Here is a 24,939-nt window from a genome sequence, read left to right on the forward strand (position 1 = left end):
TTAATATTAGATTAAGTATAATTCGTATCTTATTGATGTGAACTAAAAATCAAATTTTAATTAAAATATAAATTATTTTTTTTAAAAAAAATACACATAGAATTATCAATAAAACTATATCGTTCAGTCAGTAATATTGTCTTTTTCAAATATCTCTTATAGAATTACTGTTAATTGATTAAGTGATCAACATGCTAAAATAATATTTTTAAGGTCCCAACATAATGAAGACATTATATTTTACCCTCAATAGAATAATAATTTCGTTATAATAACATTTCCCTGTTTACCAATGCTATCACTTTAAATAAGTTTAAATGTTCTAAAAAGTTATGAACATATATGTCTACTAATATAATTATTATGAAGTCATATCATTTAAAGTTTTAAATGAACAAAATTCAAAATTGAATTCAATTTTTTTTTAAAAAATTATACAATATTAAAAAATCAGTGCGATTCTTGCATCGCACGGTTTAAAGCTAGTATCTTCTAAAAACAAATTTTTACATTTTTTTGTTATTTAAATTTTGAAAATATATACAGATGTCCGAAAATTCATAAATTTAAAGATACATTTATAGAATATACTAAATATTCCGCCTGAGTTTAATTCTTGGATATCCTACCTAGGCTGTCAATGGATCGGGTTTGGATCGGATCGACCTAAGTCCATATCCATATATATTTATTTTTTCGGATTCAAATTCGGATTCAGATCGAATCGGCTCCGGATTTTTTATAGGCCGATCCATATCTGGATCCATTCGGATCACGGATTTCGTATCGGATATCCGCTCCATTTATGTATATTTATTTTTTTAACTTAACTTATTACAAAATTTATTTAAAATTTACAATTCTGAAAAATATTAAAATACAAATAAAATACAACGAAATTCAAAAATAAATTACAAACTAAAATTCATTTTTTGAAATAAACATACTGAGTTGTACAATATTTTAATGTTAACTATGAAAAAATTGATGTTGCGAAATGGAAGTGTTATATAAATCGAGACTTAGGGTTAAACGGCTCTAAAAGGTAAAAGAATTAGGGTTATAGAAATGAGGTTATAGAAATGGACTGTACGCTTTTTGACCGAACCGAACGAAATATAGATAATGGAACTTGACTCGAGGATAATACGTTTAAAATTAGAATTATTAAAAAAAAATTATTTTTATTTTTATTATATATATATATATAAATATATATAATCGGATCGGGTTATTAACGGATCAGATCGGCCTAAATCATATCCGCTCCATTTATAATCGGATATTTCTTATCGGATCGGATCCCGGATCGGAGTTTTAATAGGTCGATCCATATCCGCTAAAATGGCCTCGGATCGGATCGGGTCGGATCGAATTTTCGCTCCATTGACATGCCTAATTCTGACCCTGTTGAATGTGATTTTCACCGTGCATATATGGTTGAGATTTTGAATTGTGGGGGCAAGGATGAGAAATCTGTTGAATAAGGTTCCAAAATAAAACCAATACTAAAAATCCTTAAGTTCACCATGGATATGAAGGAGAAATACTCTGTGATTATTCTATTTAAACAAAGTAGCACATGTATTTTTTTATATTCAAACCCAGTATATGGGACGGTCATGTTTTCTTTTTTTGCTAATTACTGTCATTTTTAATTTGTCTCGCAACCTGTTCGTAGACCGCTGGGACATCGCAACAATTATCGTGGCAAGTCGGGTTTTTCAATTGTCCAATCACTTCCCCTTTTCCGTTCGTCGCCATCCTCTGCGCCAAAAAAAACCCAACCCCACACTAAACCCTAATCTCAAAACTCGAACCCCACTCAAAAACCACTTCGAGAGCCATGGCCCGACAAGCTCAAACCAGGCTTCACTCTTCTAGCTAGACTTGCTGTAGTTTTTTTTAGTACTGTGATTAAATTTGCATAACAGGGTTGATAGGCAAAAAATATTGGAGACAAGCTTGTCTTTGAATCAAGAAGATGGAGGGGGTTGATAAGGTACTCTTTAAACGTAAATTACGCTTATCGAGATGATGTTTTGCGAGGTAAGTTAAATTTTCGGACTTGATCTGAACCGTTAATGATTTCATCCAAGGGAAAAACTAAAAAAGGTGATCAGTTGCCTTTCAACTGGACCCAAATAAGTGAAAATGCAACTGTTAGAAGTGAAAAGAAAAAAAGAAGTGACACAACAAAGAACAAACACATGCATGTGTACTGTGTAGAGAAGAACAAGTCATTTTGCGCGTGTACTATTGCAGTAATTGTGTGGTCGAGGATGCTTTTATGTTCTCCATCTTCCTGTCGGAAAACGAAAATGCCGGGTAATTACCACCCTTTTCATATCTCCTACTAATACTACTACTACCACTTGTACTACTAGCTTACACACAATCTCCTACAATTATTACAACTTGAAAAGAATTGCAAGTAAATTTAATGGGTGGGCAGCAGCAGCATCTCCCCACTAGTATTGTTGGTACTAAATTTAGGTTCATAACCCAATCATCCTTCTTGCTTCGTCACTGCTTCCTATACTTTCTTCTTCTTAATTTCTTGGCATGTGTTGCCAAGCTTTTGCCTCCGGAAGAAGGTTAGTTTGTATATTCTACTCTTCATTTGTCTCTTTATTTATTTCTTGACTTTACCTTACGAATTTTGTCCATATAGATTTGGCTAGACATTATGCAGGGAATTTACTTGAATAAACACACACACAAGCACATATCTATGAATCGCAAGAGTAGAGCTCGGGCAATTGAGCTAAAACCCCTAGTGTGGTACAGTGGTTTTATACTGTGAGCAAGTCCAATGTTAGATGCAAAATGACTATAGCCATTGCTATAATTTGGCATTAAAAAGTATTTTTTGATGCTATAATAGAACTTCAACTCCAATGCTATTTGCATTTTGAAACCAAATAATTCCAAATTTAACTCATTTTGTCTTTCCCTCCTATATCTTAATTAAGTTTACCAATATCATGTCATTTATGGTTACTTGATGATTTGGCATGGATGCATAAATGCATCCTTGGTTTCAAATTTAGAACCAAGGATGCATAAATGCATATTTGCATCCAAGGATAGAACTTTTTGGAGTTGAAATTTTTAGCATTTGATTTTAAAATTATGGAAATGGCACCACTTATAGCATTGCATTGAACTTGCTTTTATAACTCTATGTGATAAAACTTATAGGAGATAAGTAATTTTCAACTTTTAAGTTTTTTTATCAGTTTCCATCAGTTTATTACTTATAAAGTTATATTATATAAAATCAACAATATAATAATAAATTACTAACTATTACTCCCTCTGTCCCTCCCATTTGTTTACACTTTCCTTTTTTGGATGTCCCTTCCAATTGTTTACATTTCAAAACTTTCCAAAAATAGTAAGGTTTTATAATTTTTAAAATAACTACATCCACTACTTCTCTCCACTATACCCACTTTATACATATAATATTAATCGGTCCCACTACTTTACTCACTTTTTTAACTTTCCTCCACTATTTTATCATTTTTCTTAAACTCCGCGCCCCACCCAAATGTAAACATTTGGGAGGGACGGAGGGAGTACATTTTTATAGTATTCCATATATTTTTATGAAGTCAAATTATAAAAAAATAAAATACATAGTATAGTAAGAGATTACTCCTCAACGTGTCCCATTGGGTTCTTCCCATTTGGGGGAGGGGGAGTTTGGCACACATTTTTTTTTTTTTGACTAATTTTGGCTTATAGCCTTACAAATGAGTATCTGTTCTCAACAATTCTCGGGGTGAGCCAGAATCGAACCCAGGATCTGGGACGACAGAGGATAAGCCCTTTACCACTTGAGCTATCCAACCGGTTTGGCACACATTTTAATGTTACTCTAAAGTATAGTTACATAAATTATTTTGATTTTTTTTCATTTAAATAAAAATATAATGTTTAAAGTTTAATACAAAAAAAGAATATTTTCAAAATAAATTATGGAAGTATACTTTATATTCACCTTAAAATGTGTGTTGAGTTTTGAAAAAACCTGTAGTGAATTGAGACGGAGGGAGTAACTGTTATGTATTGTTATGTATGGATAAACCCTTATAGAGTAAAGAAAAATAGTTATAGTGTAAGATTAATAAATGAGAACACTTGAATGTAATATATAAAGAATACTCTCTTGTCTAATTCATTTCTATACACTTTTCTTTTTCGGATGTCTCATCAAGTTATATATATTTCAAAAATTACGAAAATTACAAAATTTGATAATATAAAAATTAATTACATCTACTCAAATCCACTACTTTCTTGCACTACACCTACTTTATACATAAAATATTAATTGGACCCACCCACCACCTTACCTACTTTTTTTACTTTTTCCCCCTAAATTACATTTTTTTTCTTAACCTCCATGCCCAAACCATTCGTATTTAAATCAATAGGACGGAGGGAGTATAATTTGTTTCGATATTTAAACTACTCACTTTCATAATTCAAGATATTATTTTTGCGGTATCGAAACAACTCACATCAATCAAGGCACAAAATATAAATTAATTTTAATATATAATTAAGTAGTCTGGATAAATGCCATGTTCGCTCTGATCCGACCCAGCCCACGAGCCTCATATTTTAGGGGAAGTTCGGCCAACCCCGACCCGATTTTCAAAAAGTCCGGCCCGATCCATTTCTAAACAAATTGGGCTTTGAAAGCTTGGATAAGCCCAGCCCACTGGACTTTTTGTGGATCTCTACCTTAAAGGGACATGAAATCAATAATAAAAAATATTATAGTAATAGATTGTGTTTTAGACTTTCTAATTAGATGTGCACACACCAAACTAGTGTTATTATGTTTATTTAATCTTAAAGAATGTAACTTCTTTGATTACAGTACAAACTCTCAAGGCAATAGCAACGAAGCTAGAAATTAAGCATTGGCGAGTTATAAGGAGTTCTTGCGGTGCGGATGGAGGATTTCGAGGTGACTTTCCGGAGAAACTTAGCAATGTGACATGCGATTGCACATTCACTAACAATTCTGTTTGCCATGTCACCATTATGTATGTTCTTCTTAATTATTTATCTTGACAAGCTTGTACGGTTGTACCCTCCTTAATTTGTTTTTAATTACTCTATTCGCGTCGCAGCCGGCTGAATACCCTAAATTTGACGGGAGAACTACCTACTGATTTTTCAAAACTTGCCTTTCTGCAGGAATTGTAAGAAATAATATATTCAGGCATTATTGAATTATGGTCAAGTCTTGTTTGATGATGATTTCATTTTTATTTCTACATTTGAGTTTCTTATATGGTCTGTATGTTAGTGTTTTTTATTGTGCGGTTGTATAAATTTTTTGTTTCTATAATTCTATATGTTGATAAAAGTCAATAGAGGCTTAATGACTTTTTTATGCAATAAGGTTTACACCAAGGTCTCCATAAACTCCTATAGTTCAAAATCGTACATTTTTTCCTTTAAAGTAGCGAAAACTTATCTTTTTACCCTTCGAATGTCCGATTTACACTATTTTTTCCCCGGTCTAAGGGTAAAAAGATACATTTTAGTAGTTCGGGGGAAAATGAACGGTTTTAAGCCATAGGGGCTAATTAGTATATTGGTGCAAATTTTAAGGCTTAAAAATTCGTTAAATCTACGATATATAATTTATATATAAGCTTACTCTTATAGAAAATAGAAATCCAATATATTATTTTACTATCTATCACTTGTTTTTAGTAAAATATGGGTTGGAATATGGGTTGGGTGTTGACGTGACACGGTCCTGCTAACGGGGCGCCACATGACGGGTGGACGATGACGGGTGGACGACACGTGACAAGTCTCGCCGACGTGACGCTGATATGGCGGTGCATTGACGTGGCAGGGGCTAAAGTGTAAAATACGGAAGTGGTTGTGTGAACTAGTTGGGACATAATATGAGTTTTAAAAATAGAGCAAGTCTAGAGTAATTTTTTAGCAGTGATTTTTAGTTGCTATTTTAATTTTGGATTGTATTTAGTTACTTGTCGTGAATATCTTTTCAAAAAAAATAAAAAAGCCGATTGATCCCCTTATCCAATTCGAAGATCTAAAATTTTACTACCGTGTTGTCGTAATTAAGGGTGAACTTATATATGGGTCGACGGGGATACGTGCCCCCATAGTTTCAAAAAGTAACGATTATTTCTTAGTAATTTATGGTATAAATATGTATACTTTACAAAGTGCCCTCCACTAAAAAGAATTATGTGCCCCTGTAGTGTTGTTAATAATTATATCATAACTAGCTCTATACCTCGTGTAATGCACGGGTATGCTCGAAATTGTAGGAATTGAAGTTATTTTAGCTGTAATGGTATATTAATGTTGTTCGGTGGATGTGTGATGTATTTGGTTGTGCGCATGAGTGTTTAGGGTTTGGTGGCAATGGTATGTGTGTGTACGTGTATATATATATATGTATATATATGTGTGTGTACATTCACATATATGTTAAATGAAGTAAATTTAATTAGATATGAATATTAAAGATTAATCTTTTACCTATTGTAAAACAATAATGAAGATATGTTAAATGAAGTAAATTTAAGATATATTAATTAGAACATATTAATTCAGAATTATAGATATAATTATTATGAGTTAGACATAATTATATGTAATAATTACATTACTATTAATAGATATAAAGTTAGGAGAGATAGATTATATAAATTATATGTAGATTAATGAGAATATTTATGATTAAAGTTGCTCACTATATATATATATATATATATTATGAGTTGAGTTTTATGAAGTACACTATTTCATTGGAGTCGTCTGAGTCTATATATGTTTTGCAAATAAAATATCTTGTAAAACGTGTAATCTTGCAAAACATGTTTCACAAATATTATTGCTTCAATAAAATCATGCAAATCTCATACATTTACAAGTAAATATGTATGTTCTGCAAGCTAGAAATATCCGACATGGACATGTGTTCAAGTATCGAACTCGGTAACGTTGTAAAAATTATACATGTTTTTGGCGTGTCAAAGTCCGAGTGTTCATGTCCAAGTGTCGAGTGTCCGACATGGGAACTCAGAGGTAAAATGAAAGTCCGAGTAACATAGTCTGCAATGTTTAACTAAACATGCATGTTCTGCAAAATGAACATTTTTATGTTCTGCAAATTAAGTATGATTTGTATAATAATATATTTTGCAATGTTCTACTTGTAAAATATATGTAATCCGCAAGATTTTCAATAAAATAGTGATGTTTGTAGAACATCATTCGAAAAATAATATGTTTTGCAATATTTTAAGCTATATTTTACTTGCAGAACATATATGGACTTCAAAGACTCCAATGAAATAGTGAACTCCATAGAATTTTTGCCATGTATATATATAATTATATATATATATATATATGTATTCTATGTAACTTAAATCTTTAACCTTATACTACAAGACTTGTATTGTGCTGTAGTGCATACTGCAATATTAAATCTTGTAGTGCAATATTGTAGTTTGTATTGCAGTATAATGTCATGCAATATTATAAGTCAGAAATACATTTGGGGTGCACTGCAACTGTCTAAAATGGTCTAAGTTTTAACTGGTCTACATAAAATATTTGCCTATATATATTATATGATAGATAGATTTGAGTTGTTTACTAGTTTATTTATAATTATATGATAATAAATTAAATATTAAAGAGGTTGGAACACTAAATTGTTAGCAATTTATATATTAACAATGTATAAATTATGTACCAAAACAAGGTCTGTGACATGACTGATTTAAGTATATTATGAAAATCATGCTGATCCGCCGCTGGTCATAATGTTCAGATAAATACATTTTCATGCACTACCTACTAAGGCGAAGTATCATGCTATACTAGCTAGACTTAAATTCAAAGTGAAGTATCATGTTAAAGTTTTAAACTGTTTCACTTGCAGAGATTTGAATCAGAACTATATAAATGGAACCATTCCCGTCAGTTTCGGTCAGCTTCGTCTCAAATTTCTGTAAGTGCTTCTAATTCGGGTTAGGGCTATATAATTGCTTAAATGTCTTCAGCCCATTGATTTGTAGGCATGCCAAATCAACTACATGTTGTTTGAAGTGTTTGTAACTTGGAGATTGTACCACAGGGGCCTTACATATAACCGTATCAGTGGTTCGATACCCCCGGAAATAGCGGATATTGATACACTTCAAGAGCTGTGAGTAATGAAATAAATGCATTTCGTATTACTATACTGCTGGCTGCAGAAACATGACTTGGTAGTTCAAATAAAATATTCCAGGCAAATAGAAGACAATCAGATGGGAGGACCTCTTCCTCCAGAGCTTGGAAGATTGAGGAGTTTGAGGAGACTGTAAGCTTACTTCTAATCTCGCTTACAAGTCTTGTACACTGTTTCCACCTGCATGTAAGATAATATATAATCCAATCAAGTCTTCCCCTTGTCTCCTTAAGGTTTTAGGATAATCGGTACCTTAACAGCTTCACTTCATTGTGGATGACATTATCGCAGTAGTTAGTAGTTAGCACTGGAGATCTTAAGAGTTCCTTGGTTATATTCGCAGAAAACTTGTTACTTGAAAGCTGATCGTGATAATTTGGAATCAGCGTACATTATTTAAAATTTCTTCCTTATAGGGACTTAGTACTCAGTTTCCAAAAGTTTGAATTTACAAAAATATTGATAGATACTGATAAATAGTATAACATAAGAAAATGACGTCTGATGAAGGAAAGGATAAGAATACTATCCGAGTGAATGCCACAGGATTGTAGTTGTTCAGTTAACACTAAAGAATTTTATCCTGGAAGAGAACTTAGAGATCAAAACTTATCCTCTATCCAAGATTGCCTTCACTATTGCAATTTGCTAATTTTATTAATTGTGTTTTTGTTTCTCATTGTTTTTTCATTTGAGTTTGATGTGTCTCATATAGCCATTCTATGTCAACAATGTCTTTTCATTTTATTTAAGAAACATCTAAGATCTTATTAAATGTTGTCTTCTGTGCAGTCTTCTTTCAGCTAACAACTTCACTGGAAGGATACCGGAGTCATTTGGTGCTCTAAAGAATCTGTCAGACTTGTAAGCCATGGTTAAAACTTTTTGTTTCCAAATATATGTTTGGTAATGTCTGAAAAGTATCTGCTGGTTACAGTAGGATAGATGGGAGCAGATTGTCCGGAAAAATACCTGATTTTATCGGAAATTGGACAAAGATGACGATATTGTAAGTAATTCTTATACTTTCAATATAGTACCTACTAATTTTCTGGTATTGCCTCCATGGATTTTGACACAGTCAACCACTCATATATATATATTATTATTTTAATAAGCTTCAGTTAATATGTTGTAGAAATCTGCAAGGTACATCTATGGAGGGTCCCATTCCTTCTAGTATCTCTCTTCTGAAAAATCTAAAAGAGTTGTAAGCACAATCTGAAAGACTTTTGATCATTATGAGTGAATACACCTGAAACTGAACGTATGAAGTCACTTAATGTAATTCAGGAGAATATCTGATTTGAATGGATCTGTTTCAAGGTTCCCCAATTTAGAAGGCATGCCAAATATGACACACTTGTGAGTTGATCATCGATGTTTATTATGTTACGATGCATGACGTCTTTTAACTAATATTTCTGCTAATGCAACATTTTTTCCCCAATATTTGTCATGTAGGATACTGAGGAATTGCTTGATTACAGATTCAGTCCCAACTTATCTGGAAAACATGAGTTTGAATACCTTGTACATTTATTTTTACACCTATTCCTTTGATAAAGATTTCGGGTCAATTTTAGTTGTTATTTTATTCAGTGCTGATTTTTAAAGACTATAAATTTCCGACTCATGTTTCGTGTTCCGCCAGCATTACTGCATCAGTAACTAAGCTATTTAAGTAGTTCAGTAACTGGACAATATTGTTGAAACTTAAAAGTGCTCTACCAGCATAATTTTAAGGACGATTATTGTGGTTGGTAAACTCCTGCCAGCAGGGTGATACAAATACACAATATTAGTTATGTTATTGCGGATATACTTTATTCACCTATAACATCAAACTTTTGCTTTGCAGAGATTTGAGCTTTAACAGGTTGTCTGGACAAATACCAGATTCTTTAGGGATCCACCTGAACTTTCTGTACGTAACTATATATTAATAAATGTAATATGCTAAATTGTTAATCAACAAATGAAATTTATAACCCCCTGCTTAGCAGAAAAAAAAGAAGAAATTTTTGACCCCTAATAAGTGATATCCATAAAATTTATCACGGCAATTTCTTTCGACTTGAGCATGCTTTTTCTGTAACATCTATGTTTCATCGCAAATAAATCTTTATGATGCACTCAATGTCGTGACAAGCTTCTTTGCATGTAGGTATCTAAATAGTAACTTACTCAGCGGGGTAATACCAAGCTGGATTCTTGAGAGCAAACAGAAATTGTAAGTAGACTTTCTAGTTTTAAAAAAAAATGTATTTTCCTTTGTCTTGCGATGAAGCTTCTTTTTTGTTAGTGTACATATAGATGTCGCACTGTATTATTAATATCCTATCCACATTTGCTGCAGTGATGTGTCTTACAATAATTTTACACAGCCACCATCACAATATGGATGCCAGGCATCTACCGTGTAAGCCTATTTAAGTTTTGTTTCTTGATTAATTCTGTGATCATATTAACTTACAGGCAAACTTTTTTTATGTTTTTCAGGAATTTAGTTGCTAGCCATTCATCTTCAACCAGCAACTCGTAAAATTTCCTAAAAATATCAAATGTATTATTATTACAATGCAAAGCATGATCAGCAGTACCGCTACTAAAATTTTGTTTATCAATGATAGAACTTTGTGGTGCTTGCAAAAAGACCTCCCTTGCCCCGGAAAGGCCGCATGTAAGCAACTAATTATATATAATTCTTTAACTTTATGTTGTGGAAGTACCTATAAATTTGTAGCCACCTGGAAAGAATCATACCAGTACTAAATTTGCAGATCATTCGCTGTTTATTAATTGTGGGGGACCTAAAGTAAAATTAGGGGGCAGGGAGTATGAGGATGATTTGATTGCAGAAGGTCCATCGTACTTTAATCCTAGTCCTACATATCGATGGGCTTCTAGCAGTTCAGGTGTTTACATATATAATGATAAATCCAATTTTGTGGCATCAAAGAGCAATGTGATTGGAGAAAAATACTATCAAACAGCCCGCCTTTCCCCTTCTTCACTCAAGTACTATGGCCTTTGCTTGCAAAAGGGTAATTATAAAGTTCGCCTCCACTTTGCCGAAATACAGTTCCCTGATGATGGGACGTTCCATGGCATTGGAAGACGCATTTTTGATGTATCCATCCAAGTGAGTAAGAGGTCAAGTTTATTAGTAGATTTTTTTTACCTTCCCATTAGGACTTTTACCCCTTGCTCCCGAGTTTTAAAAGGGAAGGAAAGCAAGTGAAAGGTAAGTAAATTAGTTTCACTTCGCTTCGTAATCGTGCTCCCGAGTTTTTAAAAGGGACGAAAGCAAGTGTTAATAAATGTAAATTTAACAATCTTTGACTCCAAAACTTTCACTCCAAAAATGGGATGAAAGTACTTTGCCTCACAAACAATCCCTTCCTTCCCTTAAAATACTCGGGAGCAAGCCCTTAGGTATTCTGTTTAATTGATTTCTTAAGAATCAGTCTGGTGTTCTTTAACTTGTTTTTCTTGCAACAGGGTAATGTTGTTCGGAAAGACTTCAATGTTGCAGAGGAAGCTGGAGGTATCGGAAAGGGTTTCGCCTTGGAGCAGGATGTTACTGTTAATGGTAGCACTTTGGAGATTCACTTGTACTGGGCAGGGAAGGGGACTACTAGAGTTCCTAATAGTGGTGTATATGGACCTCTAATTTCAGCAATTTCAGTAACACCAAGTGAGTGAATGTTTAATTTTTGGCTTCCCGCTGATGTTTCCGCTCCCTAGTCTTTAATTCGAATTATTGCTTTAATATGATAGACTTCAAAACGGGGGGGGGGGGGGGGGCTATCAGGTCTAGCTATTGCTGGCATTGTTGTCGCTTCACTTGTGAGCCTTGGCTTGATATTGGTTGTATTGTGGATGAAAAGTTTCCTAGGAGGAAAAGACGCTGAAAATAAAGGTGTGATTCTTACGGCAATATTAAATGTGCATGTATCATATTAACTCACATTTCATTTATAAATTTTGTGTAGTTATTTACTGAAGAGCGTCACATTTCTAACTTCCTTTTTGGAAAGACTTTACATTGGTGTATTACGCAGGAACCACTTTACTGATGTCCAATAATGCTGAATCCACGATCCCTCAGTCAAGTTTCCACCAACCATTTAACATAAAATTTCAGCCGTTTTAGGTCATGCGAAAAAGAAACATGTCACTATTATATTTAAGGAAATGACAGATAAAAAAATAGTTTGTCTATTTATATGCTTCAAAGTGTGAAATTGCAGTCTTCAGGAGTCACAGTAGTTACTGTACGAGTGAAGTTGGCATTTGGAGCAGGACTTTAGGTGATTGACATAATGATGATGATGCAAAGTACAGAACTATACCAAATCGATCTCCAAATTAGGGTTTAGCAAAAAAAAAAATCCCTTAATGAATGTATTGCAGATTTACGATACATGGCTCTTAATTGAGTTGTATGGGTACTGCTGGTTAACATCTTGAGATGAACATTTATCAATAATTTGACCTGAGTAATGTCTGAAAGAAAAGTTCTTTTTTTTTGGTTTAAATATGCATCATGATCTTGTAAAATTATTGTTTGTTTCCTGTGCAATTTTGGCTACTTCTAATCCTTATTTCTGTTCAGAACTGCGAGGAGCAATAGAACAGCAGACAGGTTATTTTAGTTTAAGACACATCAAAGCTGCAACTGGGAACTTTGACCATGCAAATAAGATTGGAGAAGGAGGATTTGGACCAGTTTACAAGGTAAATATCTTTCAAATGAAGTTTGTATCTTATTACATAGGTATATAGGCATGCTGTGAACTATTTGCTTAGATATATAGTTAAGTATTGTTATTATCCACGAAGATGCAGACCATGCTTTCTAAATATGAATTTGAACTTTGACATATATATTTAGCCAGGCTTGCAAGCTAACAATTATTAAATATATGGAATTGTTTGAAAGGGTATACTACCAGATGGTAAAGAAATTGCGGTTAAACAGCTGTCCTCCAAATCAAAGCAGGGAAACCGTGAATTTGTCAATGAGATAGGCATGATATCTGCTTTACAGCACCCAAATCTTGTAAAGCTTTATGGCTGTTGCATCGAAGGAAATCAGTTGTTGCTAATATACGAGTACTTAGAAAATAACAGTCTTGCTCGAGCCCTGTTTGGTAAATCATGAACTGTAAATCTTTTGTGTATTATGGTTTATTATTTTTGTCTCAAATTCTTTTAATATCACTTTGTCTTCCATCGTTCAGGTCGTGATGAACAACGCCTAAACCTGGATTGGTTGACAAGAAAGAAGATTTTATTGGATATAGCAAGAGGCTTAACTTATCTTCACGAGGAATCAAGGTTAAAAATAGTTCATAGAGACATAAAGGCGACCAATATACTGCTTGATAGAAATCTAACTGCAAAGATATCAGACTTCGGTTTGGCCAAGCTTGATGAAGAAGAGAACACTCATATCAGCACTCGAATTGCTGGAACAGTGTAAGGCTTTTTCTTATTTCTTCTAATAATTCTAACGCTTTCCATCTTTTCCCCTTGAAGTGTTGGTAAAAATTAATGATGGCTATTAAGTTGTTCTAACCACAACATTCAAGTCAGAATCATGGATGAGATCTGCTCTTTGGCCGTGGGGGAGGGGGGATAATAAGTTATAGAAACCTTGATCATGTCGATAGCCAACCTTTTAAACAACGAATTTCTTAAAGTTAGTAAAGGTGGCTTTAGTCTAAAGCTAAACTTATATTTTACTCATATTTTCATGTTGCTATGCATGTTTACTCTAACCCCATATTTCCTTCTTATCTCTTGATTAGCGTTTGTGTTTGTGAACATAGCAGCATTTAAGCTAAACTAATGACACAATTACCTACCATAGATTTAGGTTATATATATATTATATATCTATATATATATAGTTAAGTATTAGTAAACCTTAAAGTTTGTAAAATACTCTATATCTTCTTCATATCTCCTAACTAATATTTGTGTTTCGGATTTTTTTTTCTCTGAAAGAACCTAAGTTTCTGCTTTCTTGCACAAAATCCATTATTTACCACCCATAAGAATTTAGGAGATGGTCTTTCCGGACTTGCTTCTTATGTAATGAATATACTGCGCCCAGAACCTCCGAGTTCAGTTAGCATTAGGTTCGGTTGAGGTTACAGTACTAAACTCTTTAAAGTTATATTATTTATCTGTGAAATTTCTCCTTGTCAGAGGATATATGGCTCCGGAGTATGCAACGCGAGGTTATTTGACTGATAAAGCAGATGTGTACAGCTTTGGGATTGTTGCACTGGAGATTGTTAGCGGTAAAAGCAACACAAGTTGCATGCCAAAGAAGGAGTTTGTGTACCTTCTTGATCGGGTAACACAGTGCTTCATTTACTTAAATATATTTTTATGTGTTAGCTCTGCTTTTCGATAGAAAAGAACACATTCCAAGCATAGTCCTCAAGCCTTTGCGTGCAAAATCTGGGGACCAATATTCTTGCTAGCTAGATGAATATCAGCAGCTAGATGGCACAATTGATCCACATGCAAACTAGCATTCAAACAGACCCCAGATATATAGCAAAGGTTCGGTACCAATTTAACCACCATAAAATAGCATATGTAGTTAGGTACAGGTAGTATAGGGATTGCTCCATACGACCTACTGCTGGAGCAGAGGAGCAACGATTAGGACTCCCAAGGTTCTAAGTTGCATTACTGTCTGACACTAATTCAACTTTAATCATAGTAGTCACATATCCACCTTTAAATTATATGGAATCAAGACATAATTGGATTTTTTTACCCCGGCACTGGAGCTAAATTCGTAAATAAGACTGGTGGAGCAAAACTAGATCACCAATGCAACACTTATCACAACCTGTATAATATCAACATCAACAGTTTTGTTATTCTAATTATGTGTGCAAAGCCCAAGTCCTATAGTCATCAAACTACAACTTCACAAGTAAAATTAATTTATTAAAATTGTTTAATTTTAAATTCTTAGTATCCCACGCTGAATTGTAAGGAACGAGTTTGTTCTCTTTATCTAAGCTGTTTGATAGACACTAGCTGCATAAAATGTTATCCAAGTATTCCAGGCAACTGTTCCATTCCCGAGCTTTTATATCAATTCATCATGTATCAAATACTTATGCATTAATGATATATTTTCCTTAACCTTACAAGTCGATCATGACTAAAGTCTGAATGTTAATGTTTTGAAGGCCTACGTCCTTCAAGAGCAGGGAAAACTATTGGAACTCGTAGACCCGATACTTGGCTCAAATTACTCCAAACAAGAGGCGTTAAACATTTTAAACGTAGGCCTGTCATGCTCTAATCCATCTCCTACCCTGAGGCCATTCATGTCTGCAGTTGTAAGTATGTTACAAGGAAAAAAGAAAGTTGAAGCACCCATTTTTACGCGCACTGCAACAAATGAAAGCATAATGTCTAAAGCCTTAGAAAGGAATTCACGCGACAGCCACTCAGTGTCGCCAATGGAGGGGGCACGGGCTGATTCTTCCATCTCTGTACCAAGTAAAGATACGAGCAAGCTTCTTGAGGATATGTATGATGTTAATATGGAGTAACAATACATGAACCCAGATTACTCCATTATGTAACCCTTTTTTTTTTTGCCAGGTTCCATTAATGTTCTGTAATAAATTGGATCAAATTACTCCTTTATGTTTTCTGTAATCAAAATTTTTAAAATTAATTTTAATAAAGTTTATTATTACAAATATTGTTTTGTATGAATCTTCTTCTTATATCTATATAAAGTAAAATCACGGCCGGTCTGACGTGGCGGCTTGAGCATTCCTCAAAGCTCTTCTCCTATTTTCTAAGCTTCTCATATATTTTATCACAATTGCTCTCACCCTTGATAACTGAACGTTTAGAACTAGAAGAATACCACCTCTTCTCCTATTTTCTAAGCTTCTTATCTATTTTATCACAATTGGTCTCACCCTTGATTACTGAACGTTTATAACTAGAAGAATACCAAGAGATCAGTCCTTAGAATTTACTTATGGTCTCCCTGTCTTCTGTAACTGATGACCTCCCTATCTTCTTTACTTATGGTCTCCCTGTCTGACGTGGCGACAATGTATTGGATTGTTTCTCTTCCTCTCCAAAACTCCCTCACTTCTTCTCTCTAGAGCCGATTACAGGAATCCATTTTTTTCAAAACTCTTTCAACAATCCTCTCTCTCTATCTCTCTCTATAGATAGTTTACCTCTTTTTACTGAGCGATGTTCTTCTTAATGTGATGAATCATGATCCTCCATGTGCACAAATAAATAGGTTTATTAATTTTGCAAAATTGATTATTGAAATTTTGTGGTCTAATAACTTTATTGAAGCTGCATCGCACAAGATAAGGCATGATACGGCGTCCTGGACGGAAAGGAGAGAGGCTTCACAATGATTTCTAGTTATGGAGTATTTTCTGTTCAGTCAGGTTTGGTTCTGCTCGATTTCGTCTTACATTTAAAAATTTGTTTGTGTATATTGTATGATGTACACGCCAAGACGTTTTTGATTTAATTCTCAGTTTTTTTATTAATTTGAAAAACCTAGGGTTTCTTTTTAATTCAATATGATTCATTATGTTAATTGTCTAAATTTTCATTATTAAGTCTTATATTCACTAATTTTGAGACCCGTCTATTTCATTTTTTGTGTAAATATTGTATGTACAAACAATGTTAAGTGTTGGTAATGAGCTGATAGCATATTTAATTTGTGGATTTTGTTTGATATTGTATTAGAGCTGTTGGTTGTCAAAAAATTGTTTACTTTAAGGGTATATGTGAACGTAAAGTTTTTTTGTGTGTCACAATTTTAAAGATTGTTAAAAAGTTGAGAGGTAGCATTACATAATTGTGCCTATGATTGCTTGAAAATTAGAGAGGTATTTAGTGAACTAGATGTCTTCGTAGTTAGATTTGGTTAATGTTGGTAGCTGGTATTTCATGCATTTTTTGTTTAACTTATTATTCTGATATGGCAGCCTCAACAATCTCCTATTAAGTTTTCAATTTTTCCATAATTCCTTATACTCCCCGCTAACAGAATGGTCATTAGACTCATTACTGACAGAATTCCAAAAGACCATTTTTAAAAACTTCAGTAAGTTCTTAAAAAAATGTCGGCCAATGCTTTTGATTATGCAGACTGTTGTGGAACCATTAACAACATATTTGATTGGTTTTCCAATTAGTGTTTTGTAGCGTGGCAGCAATTTGCAGGTTAAACATTGGCTGAAATGAATTGATTGTCGCTACTTCTTGATCAGTTTTGCAGAGCATATAACTCACAAATATTAACATATAGGCCTGAGGAGAAAGACAAGAGAATCTGTTTTAAATCCTTGCAGATCTTCATTGAATCAGTACGTGTTAGTTAACGAGTTTAGACATCATTCTGGTTCATGCCAAAATTACCGAGTAACGATTGTGTGATATGGGTTGACCTCAAGCTGAATATGAATCTTCTGATCAGCACCATAATAACTTAATATGCTTATACCCTATCCTTTGCAATCCTCAAAAGTTCTACTCCTGTTAAAATTAATTGCACATGCATGTCATGAGTGGATAACCTGGTTTAGTTATTAGTGGTAGGTTTGCAGCCTGCCTCATTTTTTTCTTCTACCATTCTTCAGTACTAATTATGTTGTGCATATATTTAATTATGTTGCAGCTTCACTTTTTTCCATTGTGATAATCCTGCAATTTTCGTGACTCCCGCACTGCCTGAGAACTAACATCTATATATATACTCCCTTTTTTTATTGCAGCTCCTCGAGGTGAAAAATTGGTTTACTTCAGTTTCTCTTGTAAAACGATTATCAGCAGAAGTACCAAGAGGTAATTTATCAAATTGTATTTAATGATCAGAGCCATGATTTTGAATTTGGTTTAATGTCCGTTATCGATGAAGATGCCATATTTGATTTGAATATTTAGAGGCTGCTCCATTTTATGAACGACGACTGGTTCTTTGACTCTGGTCACCACTTATAATGTTTCCGTCCCGCACCAACAACGTCAACACAACTTCAAACTCACAGATCGAATTTGGGTGCTGTTTGGTGCAAGCATTTTTGCTGAGACCTAAATTGATTTCGGCACCATTTATTTTTCGATACTGCAACTTTAACTTCGTTCTCGGTCCTTTTTTTGTTGGCTGACTCCAGTATGTTGAATCACTACTGAACAAAGTTGGTTGTAATTTTGGTCCTTGGCAAAAAACTGAATTGATGCAAGTTATTTTTCCACTACCATTAATTGCTACCTGATTTCATTTCTTCCTGCAAATTGGGAGCTGGTTGCTAATTCTTTAATGTGCAAGAGGTTGCTTTTCCGGGTTTTGGCACCGTCATGTCTTTCAAATCTCTCAATCATTTGTCACAGGTTCATATTTATCAAGTAAAGACATTGTGAAGAACAAAAGTCTACTTACAGTGAAACCAGCCCCAAAACCAAACAGATGACCCCAATCAAGTCATTTTCCCGTAGTTTTCATTCCATCCTTAGCTGAAGGCTTGAAGCAATTCTCATTTCATCAAATGTGAGCCAAGCAGTAGCACTTGAGAAGCAGAGCTCAGTTTCTCACGCTCTTAACTCTTTCAATTTGATCAAGTATAGGTCGGTCACTAGGATGTCTATCTTTCGAAGCTGAACGTCAATAGCACCACCACTATTTAGAATGATGGTTTGAGTTGCAGAGACAATCTCGAACAAAGGTTTCTCGACTTAACAATCGGGCCCGAGCCAACGATCACCGCAGCTCCATCTCCAAACAAGGTATGGTCTACCAAACTATCATCAGCTTGCATTCCATTTGGTCCCGGTCAGACTTTATTATTTTCATTGTTTCTCATAGAAGTGAAATCGATGTTTCACAATGTGCAATATACTTATCCAATGAGTTATAGAAGATTAGCTGGGGCAGTTCTTTAAATTATAAGGGGAATTTCATTTGGAATCCCAACCTACACTAGAACTGTTTAATAGTAGTCTGCTGCAAATTGATTATTTTTTAATGATATATCAATCATTACAGAAGTGAATCTTAGACTGACGCAATATGAAGCATGTATTAGTAGGATTTGGGTTCTAGCGTGAATTTATTTAGAAGTTAGATATTGTTCTAGGTGAATGTTGAAGTTATATGTGATAGGGCATAATAGACCCGAGTAGGTGTCAACCTGGACTAAAGGGAGGCAGGATCAACCAACCTGCTAAGACCCCCCTCTCCCAGGCCAATCAAACATAGGAGCCCAGGCCCGGGCCTATCCTACTTCCCGGATCCGGATCCGCCTGCATACCCGGATCCGGATCAGGGCCGAAACCACAATGAGGGAAGTCCCAGCAAGCACATGCACATCCCACAACCCGCCAAGCAAAGGTACGTGGGCACGTGACTATGACAGCTATCAACAACCAGCACACCAGACAAGCACGGCGCGTGTCAGATGCCGTTAGGGTACTCTGGAGGTGGTCCTCCCCTGGACACGTGTAAGCAATCCACCCAAGCCAGGCGTCCTCTGGTCCCAGCATCCAACGGCCCAGATTTAGAGGTAACTACCCCTAAACCCTACCTTGGGGCTATATATACCCCCAAGACTGAAGGGTTTAGGGGTTGGGAAATATTTTTCACTCTTGCACTCACACACTCTCATACACTCAAAACACACAGCAGCCGTCACACATACACATATACACAGCAGCCTTTAAATCACACGAACATATATACCTTCATCTTCTCCAAAGCTTGTTCTTACTCTTACACCGGAGGCGCCGTGGGAGCCAAACCCCCCTTCCGGTGTTGTTTTGCAGGCGCCTAACCTGCAGCTACACCTCTCTCACGCACAGAAGGTCCAGGAACGCCGACGACGGAGCCGCCCGCTCACAGGAGTTATCATTTGGCGCTAGAAGGAGGGCGCTCCATCCTTGGGTCTCGGTGCCCCTGGATTCATCTCCATCAGCAAACTCTTGAGAGAGTCCACTTCCAAACCTGTAAGAACATAAACAACCAAGCCCTTTCTTGAATATGAGTTTTCATTTTAGCCATGTTTATATGAGCTTGTTGACTTGGGCCTCGATTGTGTGAGACCGCCCTTGTTTGTTAAGTTTTAGTTGTTTAGGGTTTGATAATTTTTGTAATCTTGAAGCCTGGGGTTTTATAGTCTTGGTGATTTTAAAACCCAGAACTGTTTTAGCTTGCATATTTTCTTTTGGGTTAAAGAGTCTGCTATTCTTGTTTAGTATCATTCTTAGCAAAACCCAGAAAAGTTTGCTTGCTGTTATTCTGGAAATTTTTTGTAATCTTCAAAAAAGTAACCCCAGATCCACATTTGTAGCCTCAAATCTTGGTCAGTTGTTTGCACAATTGTGGTAATGGCAAGAGCAGGAAAAAGTACAGCTGGTAGGCCCTCCGCCAGTACCCACATTCAGGATCAAGAACCCTCTCAAGCCCAAGAACCTGGAGACAGAGAGATCTTCCAGGAGCAACCACTGACGCAGTATACCCCGGTAAGGGATGCCAGAAATGTCATAGAGCTCAATCAGTACAAGTACACCAATGTTCCAGTTGCAGAGGAGCATATGGCTAACTTAACAAGCCACGAACTTGCTGAAGCAATCAGACTCTACAGAGATGAACAAGCCCGGGCTCAGATGGAATTTGAGCAAGATGATGAGCAAGAAGAGTCCGGGGACTCTCAGCAATCCAGGAGATCTGTCTTCGACCGAATTGGGGCCAAGGCAAAGAAGAATCAGAAGGAGCCTAACAAAAAGGAGACAGAGGCAACCAGAAAGAAAAAGCTAGAAGAAATGAGAGAAAAGATAAGAAAGGAAGAAGAGGAAAAGCTGGAACAAAAAATTCAGAAAAGAATGCAACTGGAGGAGGAGAGGCTCCTAGCTAAAGCAAGAGGCAAAAGAACTCGGAGGGACCCTACCCCCGAACTTATTTCTGATGACGAAGAGGAGGGTCAGAAAGATCTCAAGGACATGATTTACGAGCTCCAGAGAAAAATGGAGAAAGAATCCGGGGTGGAAGTTGGGGAGACCCTCACGCCCTTCAGTCACTCCCTAGAAGCCATCCCTCGATAGAAAAATCTCAAACATTACAACTTTGAATCTTTCGACGGACTGGGGGATCCGGAAGAGCACCTCAACTACTTTGAACAGATAGCTCAGATATACTATTACAATGACTTGACGAAATCCAGATTCTTCGCCTCGACCCTCAAAGGGGGGCTCAAAGATGGTTCAGCAGAATCCCGTCAAGAAGCATCCACTCCTGGAAAGAATTCAGAGGAGCCTTCCTTAGAAGATTCAGAGCCAATAAAATACATGAAATGCACATGTGCCACCTGGAGACAATCCGCCAATATGATAACGAAGCACTCTCAGCCTATATGCGGAGGTTCCAGGAAGCCATCAACAAAGTCTCGAATCTCGATGAAAGGGAGACTCTAAGCATATTTCGAAGAAACCTGGATCTAGAACACAATGAGAGGTATATTGTGGAGTTGATAAACAAAGAGCCCCAAAGCCTGGCCGCGGCTTATTTCATGGCAGCCCGGTTCATAAAAGAAACAGATGTTCTCCAGGCGATGAGAATGACTCGGAATGGAGGGAACAGGAACAAATTTTCTGATGACCGACCGAAAGGGGGTTACCATCAGGAGAAAAAGTTCAAACAAAGCAACCAAACCCAGCAAACAAATGTGGTATAAAATACCCCAATTTTCCAAAGATTGGGTCCTAAAACAGAGTCCAAAAATGATCACGATCCCCCTAGGCAGCAAAGGGAGCCCAGGCAAGAGCCAGAATGGACGCAACTAAACAGAACCCGGGAAGAGATACTGAAGGAGATCAAGGGAAAGCCATTCTACTATCCTCCAAAGCAAATGCAGACTCCCCCAGAGAGCAGGCCTTACAACAGGCAGTGCGACTATCATGAAACCCATGGACACAAGACTGAGAATTGTCTCTCTCTAAAATACTTCATCGAAGATCAAGTCAAGAAAGGCAACCTCAATCAATATATCTCAAGGGAGAAAAATCAGAGAGAGGAAAGGCCAAGAAAAGGTAAGAATGTGGTAAATGTGGTCCTGGGAGGCTCGCACTCTCCCCCTAGGAGCCCGGGCTCAGGGGATGAGGTATTCTCAATCCAATCCTACCCGGAGATGATGATCTCATTCAGCAGCAAGGATTATGAAGGAGTCAACCCGAATCACAATGAAGCCTTGGTTGTAACACTTGATATCTTTGACAACGAAGTAAGAAGGATGTTGATCGATAATGGATCCTCAGTAAACATACTCTTCAAGCATACCGTGGACAGGATGAAGCTTGGGAGCGTACGCTCCAATGAATGCCAAGAGGACCCTCTGTATGGGTTCGGGAACAACTTGGTCCCGATCCAGGGAACTTTATACTTGCCAGTCGTATTCGGATCGGCTCAAACCAAGTTACCCATGTGATAAAGTTCTACGTGATCAATACTCCTTCATTCTATAACGGCATAATCGGCCGCTCGGCCTTGACCAGGATCCAAGCAATCACCTCCATATCACATTTGAAAATCAAATTCCCAACTCCGACCGGGGTAGGAGAAATAAAGGGAGACTATGAAGTAGCTGAAAGATGTTACAGCCAGGCTCTGGTAATGGCTGAAACCCACCAAGGCAACAAGAGAAAGGCCGTGGTACTCCGGAAACAACAAAGTATTAAGAAACATCGCCCCCACTCAAGAGACGATGCGAGGAAAGAAGTTCAGGTCATAGAGTCCCTCTCAAATCCGAAAGCAACCAAACCAAGCTCAGAAGGGCAAAAAAGCAACCAAGTCACAGAAGGGGTTGAATTGAGCCTAGGCCTTGGCCAAACAAACCCTACTGTGCAAGCAACCAACCCAGAAAAAGAGATGACAGCCCAGGCTCAGATTTATATGAAAAAGAACGCAGAGGCTCGGATACAGAAGATGGTATCAAATACGGATCAATCCAAGATAGAGGCTGCCGTTGAAACGGAAACAATTCTGATCAATACAAGCGATCCTTCCAAAAAGATAAAGATAGGATCCGGGCTCGACCCTAATTTTAGAAAAGACCTGGTTTCGCTACTCCAAGGGTACTCTGACATATTTGCTTGGACACCAAGAGACATGCCCGGTTTGGATGAATCCATAGCGATGCATAGCTTGGACGTCAACCCAGAGAAGAAGCCAGTCAAGCAAAAGAGAAGAATTTTTGCCCCGGAAAGACAGAAAGCAATCGATGAAGAAATTGAGAAACTACTGAAAGCCGGAATAATATGCGAAGTCAAGTACCCGGAATGGCTGGCAAATGTAGTGATGGTAAAAAAAGCAAACGGAAAGTGGATAATGTGTATCGATTACACAGACTTGAACAGTGCATGCCCAAAAGACCCCTACCCTTTGCCAAATATTGATCAATTGATCGACGCAACCTCTGGGCATGTGATGCTAAGTTTCATGGACGCCTACTCGGGGTACAACCAGATCAAGATGAATCCCAGAGACATTCTAAAGACAGCCTTCATCACCCACAGGGCGGTCTATGCCTATGTAATGCTGCCGTTCAGATTGACTAATGTGGGAACAACATATCAAAGGGCAATGAATAAGATATTCAAGGACCAGATTGGAAGGAACCTGGAATCCTATGTGGACGATATGATTGCAAAATCCACAAGCGTCCCCGGGCACATAGGAGACCTGAGAGAATGCTTCGACAACTTGAGAAAATACTCACTCAGGCTCAATCCAGAAAAATGCACATTTGGAGTAGGGGCAGGAAAATTCCTTGGATTCATGATAAGCAACCGAGGAATTGAAGCCAACCCAGAAAAGATAAAGGCAATTCAAGAGATGAAGGCTCCCAGAACACAAAAAGATGTGTAGAAGCTAGCAGGATCGCTAGCAGCACTCAGAAGATTCATCTCCAAGCTAGCTGAGAGATGCCTACCCTTCTTTGACCTATTAAAAGGAGCAACCAACAAGAGAGAAGTTAATTGGAGCCCGGAATGCCAAAGCGCATTTGAAGAAATCAAAAGGTACCTTTCTCAACCCCCTGTGTTAACAAAAGCTCAACCCGGGGAACCCCTATCCCTTTACCTGTCAGCAGGGGCCCTGGCAGTTGGAGCAGCCTTGATCAGGGAAGAGAATGGAAAACAGCAACCAGTTTATTATGTGAGCCAAGTGCTAAAAGATGCAGAAACCCGGTACCCGAGGCTAGAAAAGTTTGCTTACGCCTTAGTCACAGCATCCAGGAAACTCAGACACTACTTCCAGGGAAGGGAGATACGAGTTGTAACAAATCAACCTTTAAGAAAGATAATACACAAGCCAGATGTCTCAGGGAGATTGGTAAATTGGGCAGTTGAGCTAAGTCAGTTCAATTTAAGTTTCATTCCTAGAACAGCAATCAAAGCCCAGGCTCTAGCTGATTTCATCATAGAATGCAATTTTCCAGAAGAAGAGCCCGTGCCCATGAGCATTGACCCTGAGAGAAACACAGATCAAGAAACAGAAGCCCGGGCTCTCAAAGTTGATGGTTCTTCAACAAATGAAAGATCGGGAGCCGGGCTCATCCTAAAGAGCCCAGAATGGTTCACAATCCAAACAGCAATCT

General features: G+C 36.7%; 1 pseudogene; it reads left to right on the forward strand.

Moving 5' to 3' along the window:
• The first annotated feature begins 1,626 nt into the window (after window positions 1–1,626).
• On the forward strand, window positions 1,627–16,008 carry LOC141711731 (putative LRR receptor-like serine/threonine-protein kinase At1g53440; annotated as a pseudogene).
• The last annotated feature ends 8,931 nt before the right edge of the window (window positions 16,009–24,939 follow it).

Source organism: Apium graveolens, chromosome 3, assembly GCF_009905375.1.
Source record: "Apium graveolens cultivar Ventura chromosome 3, ASM990537v1, whole genome shotgun sequence".
NCBI lineage: Eukaryota > Viridiplantae > Streptophyta > Magnoliopsida > Apiales > Apiaceae > Apium > Apium graveolens.